The sequence below is a fragment of the Pseudophryne corroboree genome, chromosome 8 (assembly GCF_028390025.1).
Source record: "Pseudophryne corroboree isolate aPseCor3 chromosome 8, aPseCor3.hap2, whole genome shotgun sequence".
NCBI lineage: Eukaryota > Metazoa > Chordata > Amphibia > Anura > Myobatrachidae > Pseudophryne > Pseudophryne corroboree.
Window position 1 is genome coordinate 381,380,136 of NC_086451.1, and position 16,969 is coordinate 381,397,104.

The following is a 16,969-nucleotide window of genomic DNA, read 5'->3' on the forward strand; positions in this document are numbered from 1 at the left end:
CACGTCCTCTCCCTATGAATCTCAATGCACGTGTGAAAATGGCGGCGACGCGCGGCTCCTTATATAGAATCCGAGTCTCGCGATAGAATCCGAGCCTCGCGAGAATCCGACAGCGGGATGATGACGTTCGGGCGCGCTCGGGTTAACCGAGCAAGGCGGGAAGATCCGAGTCGCTCGGCCCCGTGTAAAAAAACATGAAGTTCGGGCGGGTTCGGATTCCGAGGAACCGAACCCGCTCATCCCTACTTGATGGTAGAATTTAAGTGTGCCGATCCCGGACTGGCTGTGCTAAGGGGAGAGATTCCACTTAATTCCACTCTAAACTAAAGTTTTAGCTTTAAACGAAGCTCATCTTTAACGCATAGATCAATATGTCTTGACATTTACTTTGCAGATCCACACTTCTTGCAACTAGCATTTCTGTATAATGTTTTAAATTGACTGATTGCATGTACAGCTGCTCAACCTTTTATTGATGTCTGATCTCCCGCGATGCAATGCACTTCCCTATATAAACCACAGAAACACGCAATGCTCTCTGATAAATGCTGCTGCTTGGGCGCAGGCGATGTGATATTTATACAGCAAGGGTACTGATTCTGTAATATAAACAGTTTTTGCAGCAACACAGGCTATACTACTGTTTAACTGTTTCTATGCTAAATGCTTAAGGGTTTTTTATTTATAATGTACAAGCATACAGCGTTTTCTGGCTTTCATCACTAACGGCTATGTACCTGCCAAACTTTCTACAGGTGTGATACATTATACTGGCGGTCGGATGACTGACACCGGCATCCTGCCAATTAGAATGCTGACAGGGGACTGGGTAATTATTTTACTTTTGTTTACTGCGCTGCATAACGGTGATTATACAAAAAAAATTCTGTGCCTGCAGGGCTGGAGCAATTTTGGCCGACTTGCATTAAACTGTGTGTGCACATGAAACAAGTGTTACCCTGGTGCATGGCCACATCATTTTGAGGTGTGCCACGTGCCACTTCCCACTGTGGGTGTCTCCATTGCATCCAAAAGGTTGAGCCATAAGAACTCATACTCTTTATTGCTGCATACACCTGCAGCAGGTTACATATATCGTCTATCAAGACAAAAGTCCTGAGGACAACTGCAGTGTGCACACAGCGACTCAGGCTGCCTCTGTATACTGTGCAATGTATGAGACACAGGGTCGAATTTAGAGTTGATCACAGCAGCAAATTTGTTAGCAGTTGGGCAAAACCATGTGCACTGCAGGTGGGCAGATATAACATGTGCAGAGAGAGTTAGATTTGGGTGGGGTGTGTTCAAACTGAAATCTAAATTGCAGTGTAAAAATAAAGCAGCCAGTATTTACTCTGCACAGAAACAAAATAACCTTGGGAGATATTCAGAGCCGTGAGCAAACCACAAAAGCACCCTAATGGGCAAAACCATGTTGCACTCCAAGAGGGCAGATATAACATGTGCAGAGAGAGTTAGATTTGGGTGGGGTGTGTTCAAACTGAAATCTAAATTGCAGTGTAAAAATAAAGCAGCCAGTATTTACTCTGCACAGAAACAAAATAACCCACCCAAATCTAACTCTCTCTGCAAATGTTATATCTGCCCCCCCCCCTGCAGTGCACATGGTTTTGCCTAACTGCTAACAAATTTGCTGCTGCGATCAACTCTGAATTACCCCCTTAGTGTCATACACACTGAGGCAAGAGGCCTGGGCAGCTTGCTGGAGACATGAGTAAACACACCTGTCAAATCTGTTACTAAGGAGGTGCTGGATTGTGTTCAGGTGGCTGTCAGTGCTGGAGGCCAGGCAGGCTTAGCAGTTATTATTACACCGTTTAAATAAATATAGTTCTGCAAAGTGTGAGGCGGAAATAATATATTCCAGTTTGTTTGCAGACCAGCATTAATTCTAGCAATTTAATATATTTAATATTAAACTGGTCACAGGAGTTGTGCTTTAAAACACTGAACTGTTACTTTCCCCTTCTCACTATTTGGCACAGTCATACTTCCTCTCAATCTTTTATATTTTAGTTTGAGTTGCTATACTATTATTATGTGCCAATGGACATTTCTATCAGAAAGGCTCTGATAAGACTGATTCTTTTTATTGCCTCATTAAAAAGAAACACTAATGGTGTGTACACACGGTGAGATATTTTCTTATGATTTTGACTACATAGTCAAAATCGTAAGAAAAGTTAGTGCAGATTGCAAGGTGAAAGTCACCTTGCGATCCTGATGCGATGCGCGGTCTCGCACGGTCAGCATTACAAGCCTAGATAGACTGTGCAGGCAAGTCAATTTTGACTATCTCGTACAAAATTGCTGGAGGGACATGGGTGGGTGAGATCCAGGAGGGACACAGGTGGGTTGAGCTCCTGGTGGGACACAGGTGAAGTGAGCTCCTGCAGGGACACAGGTGGGGTGAGCTGCTGTAGGGATACAGGTGAGGTAAGCTCCTGCAGGGACACAGGTGAGGTGAGCTCCTGCATGAACACAGGTGGGGTGAGCTCCTAGAGAGACACAGGTGGGGTGAGCTCCTGGAGAGACACAGGTGAGGTGAGCTGCTGAAGGAACACAGGTGAGGTGAGCTCCTGGAGGGACATATTTGAGGCAAGCTCCTGGAGGGACACAGTTGGGGTGAGCTGCTGGAGGGACACAGGTGAGGTAAGCTCCTTGAGGGACACACAGAGCCGGCCCTAACCAATTTGATGCCCTAGGCAAAATTTTGTCTGGTGCCCCCTAGCGCCGCTAGTTCTGCATCTGTACCTGCAACGCTCAGGTAGTGGGGCCCACCGGGGGCTTACCCTGTGGGCCAGTTCAACTCTGCACAATGCCACACAGTAATGACCATAATACATATAATTCCACACAGTAAAGGAACCTTACACATATGCCCCACATTAGTAATGCCCATAATACACATAATGCCACACAGTAATGCACCTTACACATATGCCCCACATTAGTAATGCCCATAATACACATATACTGCCACAGATACTGCCACACTTGCTGGTTATACAAAAAGATCAGTATCAAACATGTAGAAACTGTCCATTCTCTTCACTATTCAGTGTGTTTGCTGGTGTCTGTTACTCCCGTTAACTGCATGCACTTTACTTTATACTGTGGGAGCTAAATGCTCTGCCCTCCAGTCTGATGTGTCCGAAAGTCACGCTGCACTGATGTTTCATATAGAAATCGCACAACGCAACTTACTGACCACGTTACAGTGCTAGATGGCAGGGGAATTTTACGGCATGGACTGACTAGGAAATAAAGTGTGGGGAGAACACTGCCCATGTTATGTCCCTGCAGACACCTGGGGTTTGCACAGGGACAAGGGACACACACAGGATGGCAGGGTCCCCCTCCCCCATGTGCACAAGCAGTATAGGTGATGTCAGGTTTCTGTGAAGCAGTCTTCCAAAATACACATGTGTTATTATCATAAGAAGCCATCCAGTAATAACCTTATATAGTCAGTAAAAATGTCACAGGTCCAGGAATTGCATTTACTGGACTTCTGCTGTCTGTCTGAGGTCTCACAAGTCAGGGGCATTCAAGCATGTCGGAGGAAGTTTAAGGCACAGTGTGCATTTTTTTTGACAAATGTAAACAGCAGTGTATACAAGTACTGATTGAATACATTTGGAAAGTAACAGTTAGTTTGCAGACTGTCCCTCCCAGCAAGAGATACTGCAGGGACATGCTTGGATGCCCCTAGACATGCTTGAATGCCCTAGGCAAATGCCTAGCCTGCCTATAGCTAAGGCCGGCTCTGGGGACACAGGTGGGGTGAGCTGCTGGAGGGACACAGGTGAGGTAAGCTCCTGGAGGGACACAGGTGGGGTGAGCTGCTGGAGGGACACAGGTGGGGTGAGCTGCTGGAGGGACATAGGTGGGGTGAGCTGCTGGAAGGATACAGGTGGGGTGAGCTGCTGGAAGGATACAGGTGGGGTGAGCTGCTGGAGGGACACAGGTGGGGTGAGCTGCTGGAGAGACACAGGTTGGGTAAGCTGCTGGGGGGACACAGATGGGGTGAACTTCTGGGGGAACACAAGTGGAGTGAGATCCTGGGGGGACACAGGTGGGGTAAGCTCCTGGAGAGCACAGGTGTGGTAAGCTCCTGGAGGGACACAGGTGGGATGAGCTGCTGCAGGGACACGGGTGAGGGGGGCTGCTGGAGGGATACAGGTGGGGTGAGCTGCTGGAGGGACACAGGCTGGGTGGGCCGGAGAGATGCAGAAAGATGGTGCTGAAGAGACACGGAGGGGAGGGGGTGTTGGAGAGATGCGGGAGGGTGGGGGGTTGAAGGGACTCTGGACTGGAACATAAATGGGACTATGGGGGTTCTGGGCTAGCATAAAAGGGCATGAGTTGGCTCTAGGCTGGCATATAAAGGGGCATAAGTGAACATTGAGGCGTAGAAAGGGGCTCATACAGTGGCAAATTTCGCATTAGGCACTTGTTTGGTGGCGGCACTTGGATGCTTGTTTTGGTACTGTCAGCTCAAGAACGGCAAAATATTTCCACTGTACTGTACCATATGCCATCTTAAATGAAGTGTAAATGGGTAGGACATACACATACTGCCCCTATAAGCTGTCCTACTTAGCAAATATGTATGCATAATTACACTAAAAAATTTTATCGTAAGAGGCTTTTTTATTATTCTATTAAATTGTCAATCATCAACTGAGGGCTTATAAACAATCAATAAAAATAACAAAATTAAGCAGGCCGGTTGGGGAACGGGGGCGGCTGTTACTGTTGTGCATAGGTGCGGCCTCACCCCTAAATCTGGGCTCCTAGGCTGATACTGTATGTTGAAAGCGTTGTCCTGACATATGTTCATTTGTGATTGGGAAGCGCCAAAGGAAATTTTCTCCCTGAGCTCCACTTGGTCTAGGACTGGCCCTGTAAAGGCACAACACACCTTAACAGTAAATGTTATTTTATTTGTGCTGAAGAGTCACAATGGGGGTCATTCCGAGTTGATATATTTAGCACAGCTACGATCATTCACACTGACATGCGGGGGAACGCCCAGCACAGGGCTAGTCTGCCCACATGTCAGTGATAGCGGCGATGCCTTTGCACTTCAAGAGTAGTTCCCGACCAGCGCAGCTTTAGCGTACTGGCCAGGAGCTACTCGTCGCCTCCCGGCCCGCAGCTGCTGCGTGTGATGTCATGCCGCCACCATAACCCGCCCCTCCAGCGTTGGCCGGACCGCGCCCCCTAAACGGCGGCTTAACGCTGCCGTCCAGCCCCCTCCCGCCCAGCGACCGCCTCTGCCTCAAGAGGCGATCGCTAGGCAACGACGGCTGGCATGCGCAGGCGCACTGCGGCGTCGGCGCATGCGCAGTTCCGACCCGATCGCTGCGCTGCGAGAAACTGCAGCAAGCGATCGGGTCGGAATGACCCCAATATTCATATATAACATTGGTCTTTTCATACTTATCAGATCAAAACTAGTAATCAATGCTTAGAGATTGGCCTCACTAGCTCTGGTGGTAAAGGGTTAGGTGTGTTTAGTGATTGACCTAGAAAAGAAAAAAAGAAAAGAAAGCAACGGCACAATAAAATACACCTCTGACCACACTATTTACTTCTACAGTATATTCTGCTGCATTGTAGCTGGAAAGTCACAAGGCTGGCTGCAATATTCTGGGTAAAGTGGTCCAGAGCTGTGCCTGCTGATCAAATCAGACAGGGGAGATTAATCATTCAAAAGTTAATAATAAAGTTGTGAGTGTTCGATCAGGTGCACTGGCATGTTATTAAAAAAAAAATTAAATTGCTAAAACAGTGTAATAGATTGTTTAATTGTTCATTGGAGGGTATCATTTACATGATTATTTGCCACTTCGCAAAAATATACATCCAAAGCTTTGGAGCAGATGAGATGTGGAAAATAAATGTGCCTTTAGATGGTAAGTTAATCAGCAATGTTCTGATTCCCTGCTAGATGTACAGACTATTGTGTCAAGTATGAAAATCGTTATTGCTATGGAAAACAAGAGCAAGAAAGTCTATTGAACAAATATGAGTATTGCCAGTATTGGTGTTAAAAGAACAGAAGCATTTAAAAATGTTTTTCCTTAGACTTGTCATTATTCTTATACTTTAAAGCACTTTAATGCACTAATACATACAGTGGGGCAAAAAAGTATTTGGACAGCCACCGATTGTGCAAGTTGACCCACTTAAAAAGATGAGAGGTCTGTAATTTCCATCATAAGTACACTTCAACTGTGAGAGACAGAATCTGAAAAAAAAACAAAAAAAACAAAACAGGAAATCACATTGTATGATTTTTAAACAATTTATTTGTATATTCTTGCGGCAAATAAATATTTGGACAATCAAAAAGTTTAACTCAATACTTTGTAATATAACCTCCGTTGGCAATTACAGAGGTCAAACGTTTCCTGTAGTTCTTGACCAGGTTTGCACACACTGTAGCAGGTATTTTGGCCCACTCATCCATGCAGATCTTCTCTAGATCTGTCATGTTTTGCGGCTGTCGCCGGGCAACAAGGACTTTCAACTCCCTCCACAGATTTTCTACTGGGTTGAGGTCTGGAGACTGGCTAGGCAACTCCACTACCTTGAAATGCTTCTTGCGGAGCCACTCCTTAGTTGCCCGGGCAGTGTGCTTGAGGTCATTGTCATGCTGGAAGACCCAGCCACGTTCCATCTTCAATGCTCTTACTGAGGGAAGGAGGTTTTTGCCCAAAATCTCATGATACATGGCCCCATTCATCCTCTCCTTAATACGGATCAGTCGTCCTGCCCTCTTTGCAGAAAAGCAGCCCCAGAGCATGATGTTTCCACCCCCATGCTTCACAGAGGGTATGGTGTTCTTGGGATGCCATTCATCATTCTTCTCCCTCCAAACATGGCAAGTGGAGTTTATACCAAAGAGTTTGATTTTGCTCTCATCTGACCACATTACATTCTTCCAATCCTCCTCTGGTCACTGGCAAACTTTAGACGGGCCTGGACATGTGCTGGCTTAAGCAGGGGGACCTTTCGGGTGCTGCAGGATTTCAATCGATGACAACGTAGTGTGTTACTAATGGTAACCTTTGTGAATGTGGTCCCAGCTCTCTTGAGGTCATTGACCAGGTCCGCCCGTGTAGTTCTGGGCGGATTCCTCACCGTTCTCAAGATCATTGATACCCCACGAGGTGAGATCTTGCATGGAGCCCCAGGTCGAGGGAGATTGTCAGTGATCTTGTATTTCTTCCATTTTTTAATAATTGCGCCAACAGTTCATCTCTTCTCACCAAGCTGCTTGCCTATTGTCGAGTAACTTATCCCAACCTTGTGCAGCTCTACAATTTTGTCCCAGGTGTCCTTAGACAGCTCTCTGGTCTTGGCCATAATGGAGAGGTAGCAGTCTGACTGTTTGAGGGTGTGGACCGATGTCTTTTATACAGATAACCAGTTCAAACAGGTGCCATTAATACAGGTAACGACTAACGAGTGGAGGATAGAAGAGCTTCTTAAAGAAGAAGTAACAGGTCCGTGAGAGCCAGAAGTCTTGCTGCTTGGTAGGTGTCCAAATATTTATTAGAATATACAAGTAAATTGTTTAAAAATCATACAATGTGATTAATTTTTTTTCAGATTCTGTCTCTCACAGTTGAAGTGTACCTATGATAGAAATTACAGACCTCTCTCATCTTTTTAAGTGGGTCAACTTGAACAATCAGTGGCTGTCCAAATACTTTTTTGTCCCACTGTACCTCCCAACTGTCTCGCCATCCCTCCCGCAGGTGCAGTGTCCTACTGTGATGCCATGCCCCCTTCCCCATAAGTCACCGTCCCTTTCCCTGTGAGTCCCGTCCCCTTTCTGGACAAGATCCCGATTTACACTACAACAATGATGGGATGTATGCTAATGTTTAAACATAGGCCATAATTCAAAGTTGATTGCAAAACAACATTTTCCTCTAATGGGCAAAACCATGTGCACTGCAGGTGGGGCAGAGATAACATGTGCAGAGAGACTTTGAAGGTTGGGGAGAGAGTTCTGTAAGTGGGGTACAGCATGGGAGAAGTCTTGTAAATGGGAGTGAGAGGTAGTTATCAGAGAGGGGGAGGGATGTACTAAAAAGAAAAAGTGGGCAAAAATCGGAAAACTGATGTTTTTAGAATTTAGATGCATTTCCCATATGTATGTACCAAGCTCAGGAATGTGTTACTTTCCGGAACTTGGACCTGAGGGACAATGCCATCTAAAGATTTGGGTTTCTTTTCACATTCCTACCAGAGAGGGACCAATCCCAGTGTCCCCTATAATGCGCGTGTCATCAGGCTCATGAGGAGAAAGAGTCATAAACTCAGAAATACTTGTATTGCAAAGGACAGTTCTTACCAGGAGAGTTGTCCTTTGTGATTATCTAGATAAATGCTGGCAATATTAATGCCGATATGTACCCGGTAAGTGGCGGGATCACTTCCACAATGAGATGCATAGTATGTCCTGCCCAGGATGTAAGAGTCCTAGGTTGGAGATGAGAGGGAGAAATTGAGAAGGCTTAAAAGTAAAGATGAGTATCTTAAATTGAATTCTGGAGGTAATAAGGATGTAAATACGAGATTTACAGAATGCTGTGGTGCCTGTGGTGTGTGAGGGGGCCAGGTAGCAGAGGATTGCAGTAGTCAAGCCAAGAGATAATGAAATAATGGATAAGGGTTTTGTTAAAGTCTTGAATTAAAATTCAACATATTCCGGCCATGATTTGAAAGTGGAGCAGGAGGTGACTAGGGTTTGCAGGGGATTGGATGTATGGTGTGGAACTGAGCATGGCGTCAATGACATAAGACAGCTGGCTTGAGGAACTGTAGAGAGTATGATGTTGTCAATCATGAAAGAGACTGGAGTGCAGCAGTATTGATTAATAGGGGGAGGGAAGCTGAGCTCCATTTTGAACATGTTGGGTTTTAGGTAGTGTTGGGACAACTTAGTGAAGACCATAGGAAGGAAACTGGACACAAGGGATAATGACAGAATGAAAACTGTTATTAAAGCAGGAAGGGATTTGGGTGTTGTCTACTGTTAGACTTACGCTGTCTGTTAGATAATTACAAGAAGCCGCACTCTAATGGCTCAATTCAATTAGGGGCATTGCAACAGTACAGAAATCTCGGCAACAGCAGCAGAACCCGCCCACCTCGCAGAACCATCTCGCCTCAGATTTTTATATGCAGCCATATTGGAGGCTATGAGCAAAAATCTGCAAGCTACCATAAGTACGGTAAGTAGTTCGCACCCAATTGAATTAAGCCCTAAAGGTCTTGTCAACTGCACTGATTGGTGTAACTGAGGCAATTACTGCCAGGAGTTCCTACCATTAATACACAGGATGTACAGTACCTGAGCTGCCTCTGACAGAAGAAACTGCTGCGATGTTGCCCTGTTCTCAGGTAAACCTGTTGTTCTGTATTGTATTTTGAGCTCGACTTGCCTTTGTATTTTATTTGTTCATTTGTTGCCCTGAGCTTTTGCTATTGTCTTGGACAACCTATTGCTTCATCCCTTTTGTGTTTATACTGTAGTTTGTTATTTAACATCTATTTTACCACCTTGTTGTATCCGATGTTTCTTAAAATATATATTTAAATAAAAAGTATGTGAAAAGGTAGAGATAACTAGAAAATATATGAATAAAATGTTTTTAGCACTTTGCAGTACAGCATAAATGATAGAAAGTTTGTTATACACAAAGACTGGATGGGCAGATACTAGGCACAAGAGAGCTACTTGCTAAATAAATTAGGACATTAAATTGTGCATAACAACCACATTAAGCACCAGTGATGCTACAACTTAGGTGAGCTGCCGCATAGATTTATCTGACACAACAGTGATTTAAACTAAAGCACAGCACTAATAGTGCGCTTGTTAGCCGACTTAGCTCTACATCAGATATAACACTGTAAAAAATTGGTAGGATAAAATTAATTAAAATTAATACCTACTGTATATTTGTCTCAGGAGATATATAAGAAGGGACAATGGGAAGAAATGAATATTGTATAAGACAGAATACTGTATACCAAGGTGATAAAGTATTTTAAATCACACACATCCTATTTCTTTGTACTGTTTCACATACTGTATTTGCAATATGTATGGATTTTTAGTTGTTTTTTTTATTTTATTTTTTTATCTCTATGAATCTTGCAAAAATAAAAGAACAGTAAAAAGTGTTTAAGAGTAAGGGGCGTATTTATCACCATCCACATCCAAGAATGTGGATGGCATGTGATAAAATTGGCCAAACTTGCACTGCGATAAATGATTACATCACAGGGGTATATCAAGTATCGCCTGCGATGACACTCCACAGCATCATTGAGGTAGTTTTCAGAAAAAATACCCCGATGTCCTGCTGCGCATGCGCCGCCCCCACCGACATCGCCGCGGACACCTTCCCCCCCGGCAGGATAATATACTTACCAGCCCAGGGAGACGGTCCACACTGCTCCTGCTGGGCTGCCGGTCGCAGGATTCTGGGTGCTGCGGTGACCTCTGGTGCTCACCGGAGCAGCGGACACCCGCTCCTTGGACTGGTAAGTATGTGTTGTTGTTTTTTTCTTACACTTTGATCAGCTGATCACTGGAGCCAGGTCAGAGAAAGCTTGGCAAACGCCTGCCTATCGCAGTGCTGCCCTGTGATCTCGCCAGCCTGAGCTGCCGAAATTATCACAGGGTACACTGCAGTGTTTTTTCACTTTTTTATTTTTTATTTTTGTTTTTAGGAAATTCGGCCACTTCGCTTTTCCCATTATAAGTATGGGGAATGCGATGTGGATTACAAAAAAAAAAGTTAATAAAAGTGTTTTGAGCAGTTTTTCATGAAAACTGCTCCAAATGCCCTTTAATATATTGGAGTGATATTAAAATAATGTGAAAAGGGTGTGAAAACACCCTTTTTCACATTATTTTAGTAAAAATAATGTGAATAAATGGGCCCCTAAATTATAAAGTGTATGATTCTATAGTGACATCACTTAAGCAACGCTATTGTTATATTTCTGTCACACCACGGGGGTTGGCAGGTACAGTATGTCTTAAGGGGGGTACTCACGGAGCGATATTCTAAGCAATCTGACTAGATTGCTTAGAATATCGGCAGGATCGCTCCGTGTGTAGCCCCCTCGGCGATAGCGATGCGCGGCCCCGCACATCGCTATCGCCGCTGCTAGATTGGCCTGCATGCAGGCCAATCTAGCGGGTCGCTCACCTCACCCGCTGGGTGAAGTGAGCGGCCCCCCCGTCTCCCCCCGCACGCTCAGCACAGATCGCGCTGTGCTGAGCGGCAGGAGAGATGTGTGCTGAGCGGTTCGCTCAGCACGCATCTCTCCTTGATCGGCCCGTGAGTACTGGGCTTAAAGGTCAGTACACACGGGCAGAGATATGTGCTAAGCGATCTATCACAGACGGCTCAGCACACACGTATCACTATCGCAGTGGGGCTTACACACTGAGAGATCTGTGCTTAACTTCTAAGCAATCTATTCAGGTTGCTTAGATTTTAAGCACGGATCTCTCCATGTGTACACCCCCCTAAGTGGTTGAAAGATGCATCAGAGATGTTCGGTGGCTGCGTGACAGACCTTTTTCCTAAAAAGGTCCTTCCCCTACCTTGGGAGATATTCAGAGCCGTGAGCAAACCACAAAAGCACCCTAATGGGCAAAACCATGTTGCACTCCAAGAGGGCAGATGTAACATGTGCAGAGAGATTAGATTTGGGTGGGGTACGGTCAAACTGAAATCTAAATTGCAATGTAAAAATAAAGCAGCCAGTATTTACCTTGCACAGAAACAATATAACCCACCCAAATCTAAATTTCTCTGCACATGTTACATCTGCCCCACCTGCAGTGCAACATGTTTTTGCCCAATTGCTAACTTTTTTTGTTTGCTAACAATAACCCCCTTGTCCATAGTACCATGATCAGAGAGGTAGGATAGAGTGATACGCAAGGGGAATGTATAGACAGCAATTCCAACAAGATGTCTTTTTATTGAGCTGCAATGAACTCTGGATTTAAAGATGATGATTAGTTATTTGGCAATAATTAGACAATCACAAGAATTAGATGATATTGAAGATTTGCAAATCACAATTGACAATAGCTTGCAATGCACTGGAAGATTTAGTAATTAAATGGAACAATCAATCTAATCATAGATATATGCATATTTCAATAACACAATAATGAGGGTAATAAGAAGAGTGATTAAAAATACAATTCTCAATGACAATTGGTAAATTCCTACCTTTCCCTAATAATGATGTTTCAATCTTCACCGGCAAATTACATTGGAGCTCTCTTTGGATCCATAAGTGCCACAGTGTTGCAATGAAATGTTGACGGCACTTGTAAAGCAAATTAGGAATGTCACTATGAGTCAGTTATGCGAAGATGAGGTAAATAGTGAAGATATGCTATTGTCTCTTAAAAACAGCATACTCTGTAGAAAGGGTTCCTTTAATAGGTTAACATAGTCTCTCTTTCTTAAGTAGCTCAATATGACTTGGGTAAATTACTGTAAAAGTGTGTCTCTGTCCTGACAATTGTATTCAAATGAGGACTGTTTTGTAAGCTGTTAATATAAGGCATGGTGACAACCCTTCTCTTCCAACAATACTGTGCAGTGTATATACTGTATTGGGTGGTCTTCTGTTTGCCGGCGGTCGGGCTCCCGGCGCTCAGTATACCGGCGCCGGGAGCCCGACAGCCGGCATACCGACAATTATTTTCCCTCGTGGGGGTCCACGACCCCCATAGAGGGAGAATAAAATAGTGTGGCGCGCGTAGCGCGCCACCGTGCCCGTAGCGTGGCGAGCGCAGCGAGCCCGCAAGGGGCTCATTTGCGCTCGCCAAGCTGTCGGTAAGCCGGCGGTCGGGCTCCCGGCGCCGGGATGCTGGTCGCCGGGAGCCCGACCGCCGGCCAGCCGTAGTGAACCCACTGTATTACCTAAAGGATAATTAGGCCTGGCACTTGCCTGCTTGCAACTTTCCACACCAACAGTCTCTGTGTACTCACTCTGATCCTCTTGTTGTAGCTACTTCCACTGACTGGACCTGTCTCAGCGGTTCTCAGCGTTACAAGATGGACAGGGCGTTCGCACCTTTCAATAGGCCTGGCAGTGTCTAGGCCTCTGGTTCTCTGTACTCCAGTAGCACTCTGCTGCCTCAGTTCTGCTCTGCAGCGCTGCTTTCACCCACCCAGCGTTGTTCCATAAATATGTCAACTTACATTTACTTTACCAATGATGTGTTGCTGTTACTGTGTATACTGCATACGCCTTTAAAATAAAGGATATTTCTGATATATTCTTTGTATTTTTCATATACGTTATACAGTCAGAACTCTGGCATTTACGTTAGTATGACAGGAAAGGCTCTTCCTCACCTGCCACACCTCACCGCACGTCACTAGTATATACTACATCTACTGTACATCTGTGAATTAGTAACTTACAGTACTGTTAGGTAACTTGTGTTGAGATAGCCTGCTTAGATGCATGATTACTCCTGTATTTAAAAGATGCAGTATTTAGAGACTATGTTATAAAAGGTGTTTTCCTGAGTGACATAATTAAATAGTAACAGGGAGATTATGGTTTAATAGAGAAGGGGGGGGGGGGGGGGTGAGGGCTGGCGGATATTCACATCACATCAGCTCATTTTAAGCTCTCAATTTATGGCACAGAACAAAGCATAATTCCCCGCTTCAAATTTACAGTTTAATCAAGTCAGCTAATACCAGAAAATTATACGTAGAACATACAATCTGCTTTCAAATGAGTCTGTGGATTTTCCATAACAGCCTTATTATCTGTCCGCAGTTGCGAAAGCTCTGCACAGTCTGGCGCGGACCTGTCAAGAGGCTGGCGTGAGGAGTCTACAGATTTGGACCAGTGCCTCCTAAAGATGGGATCCAGCCCCCACATTATTAAAATAGCACAGCCTTCAGAAAATAGACCTTTTTCCAGAAGAATACAACATATAAACAATGAATCTCTCTTTTACCAAACCTTGACACTATATTAGGCTATAAAACACATTATAGGTAAGAACTGAAAGCCTGATTAAGTGGTGCATGCTATGTCGATGTCAGATGAAGTGGGGCAATGTTTTTACTACTACACGTGCGCCAAAGCCATACTGCACATGCGCAGGGATTGTCTTGTGAAAGCGCACGCACAGATGATTTATTCGCAAAGTGAGAGACAGGTAGTCAGAAGTTGGGGGATTTAACAGGGGGTCGCTAAAAAAATAAAAGCTTGGCGGGGTTGTTTCTGGGTATGCCTAAGTCAGCCGCTGCAAATTCGTTCACAGCAGGAGAGGGCCAGGTGTCTTAGGTGAGATGCACAGTCTGAGGCCACACAGTCTTGCTCAGAGGCTGGGGACATGAGTGCCGGGTGTGAGACGCCCCTGGGGAGGGTCTCTGTGCACAAGATGGTGTCTGAGACATTAACATATTGTTGCACTCACAGACCCTATGTTCCTGCACCAGTTTGAAAGAAGCGTCACATCCAGCGGCAGCGCGTTATCTGTCTGGCCATGGCCTCTCCTCTCTGAGTGAATGTGCGTGCCATACTCACTGTTACAAATATTGGTTCTCCTATGGAGTGGAGTCTGTAGCGGAGCAGGGCTATATGCAGTTCACCTGCCGGTAACTTTGTTCTCCATAGTAGTGCACAGTTCTGGAGATAGCGGAAAAAGTGGTGTAGCGTCACCGGTATCAGGAACTATGAGGAACATGCCTGTCCTCCACCATGTCGCTCATACACAGTGGCAATATGGCTACAATCTTGGTAAGGGAATGAAAGGGCTAAAAGACACACAGAGTAGAAAGAAATGCTCACCCTCAAATATTAGGTAAAGGCGCACATGGGGAGAGAGAAAAGTGGAAACGCAAAACTGAACGCAGAGTAGCAATCACAAAGGGCAAGACAGAGACAGGGTCTGCTTGTTTGCTGCATGCCTTAAGCACTTGCCTGGCATGGTTGCATCAGATGCTACCACACCAGGATAGGCTTACCTTGATGGGCTTTCCATCTGATGCAACTTGTCAGAAAGCCCACTGTGCGTCTGCAGGAAGAGAATCTTCCTGCAATTGCTGCTCTCAGAGAGACCTCCAGTTCCTCTGCTTCTTGGTTCCCATCCCCTCCTCCCAGTGCTGCCGATCAGCCCGGAAGCTTTCCCTCAGTGTGGAAATGTGAAACAAGCAGAACCCTCAAAGGCTACAGAGAAAAGCAGGCACCGAAAAAGAGAAGCTGCAATGGTCGCCATGTTCCGACCATCACTGGTCGCGATGTTCAGACCAATGTTTTTACAGATGCTCCAAAAAAAGTTTTGTTTTTTTTTTAGAATTTTGTGTTTTTCATATGAAATCGTATTGGATGGATTTTAAATAAATGCACTTAACATAATTCAATAAAATGAAAACAACAATTTCTGAGCAATTTTTGGATTTTTTTTTAGCTAGTTAAATGGTTAAAGGTTGGCTCTAGATAATGACTAGTGTTCACTCTAGGAGTGAAAAGGGGCAGGGCGCCGGACTCAGGGGGGCACATGTGCGCGCGCGGCAAAGCTGAGCGCGCGCCCGAAATGGAGGGGCGGCCACGCAAATTAGGGGGCGGTGTGGCCCACAGACGCTACTATAGAGAGCGCCTGTGGCCGCCGACGTCACTGTTGGGGGCGTGCCCAGCACCTCCGTCTGTGCTGGGCTTCCCCCAGCCCTCTCCCAATGCGTGAATGGATGCCGCGCGCATGCGCACGGCATCTATACACGCCGGGAGGGCAGGGAGCGGGCGGCTGTTCTAGCAGGGCGCCGCAAAAGGGGCAGGGCGGGTTTTGCCTGTTAAAAAACGGGCAGGGCGCGGCGCCCTGCTAAAACAGCCTAGAGTGAACACTAAATGACTATTCATTGGGACTCTGATTTTGTATCCTGCTGCAGTCCAGCTACTACTAACCTTTGGATTTTACCTGTCCCTGACTTCTGTATTGTGATTTGGTACTTTGTCCACCCTTGGTTGTCATTTTATTATTCTGTTGCCTGGATCACTATCATCCCTCTTAAAGAAAACCTTGGGTTCATACAGGAGACCTTATGGAAACTTGCTGCTTGAGTGGCTACAACTTGTATGTGCCCCCTTTGGCAATTTTCACTTTCTATTTTCTTACATTTTGGAACCATAAAGGATGTATCTGTAAGTTATTAAACTAAAACGCTCTACAATGTCATCAGCTTTACGAAATGTTCAAGAAGTTTGCAGGAGCAGGGTGGCTAGAGGGAAAATGAGTGCATCTAAGCTTACGTTCTCCCCTTGCTCACTGACCATACACCCACTGACGGAACATAAACACTCCACAGTGTCACTTTTGTGCCAACATAGATGTGGAGTGGGGGTGTCTGAACAGGTGACCTCTCAGAAGCTACATCACTGTTCTATGAGTCTGTCTGAATACATCAATGTGTCATGGGTACCATATGCTGTCATGTACTAGAGCAAACATTTGGCAGCCTAAGGACTTGGTAGACGAAGATTACGAAGAAAGATGAAACAAGAGTTCTCATGTGCTTCTATACATAAGGAGCCAAAAGAAAAAATATTTTTGAGTTAGTTATCCAGGCTCCATTAGTGACCTAATGTTAGGACACCTATCCTGGTGGGACCACAGAAAATAGTGTTTAGGCATGTCCAAAGTTACCTCCTCAGCGATGAGCATGAAATCTGGGAGTTTAATGATCACTTGGAAGTCATTTTTGTTACAGAGAGAATGCTGCATAAAAGACTGTCTCTCATATCGAGAACCAAATGCAGATGTGATACACTAAGGTCTCTTGGAGGAAAAAAATATCCATCGCAAGCTGTTGGCTCTGGGGGACACCATGCACTTTTGCACCAAAAGGCTGGG

General features: G+C 45.2%; 1 long non-coding RNA gene across 1 annotated transcript; it reads left to right on the forward strand.

Moving 5' to 3' along the window:
* The first annotated feature begins 754 nt into the window (after nt 1-754).
* LOC134947835 (uncharacterized) lies at nt 755-13,319 on the forward strand. Its single transcript, XR_010182808.1, has 3 exons — nt 755-829; nt 9,147-9,281; nt 13,105-13,319. It is a non-coding gene; the product is annotated as an uncharacterized LOC134947835 (long non-coding RNA).
* Nucleotides 13,320-16,969: the final 3,650 nt, after the last annotated feature.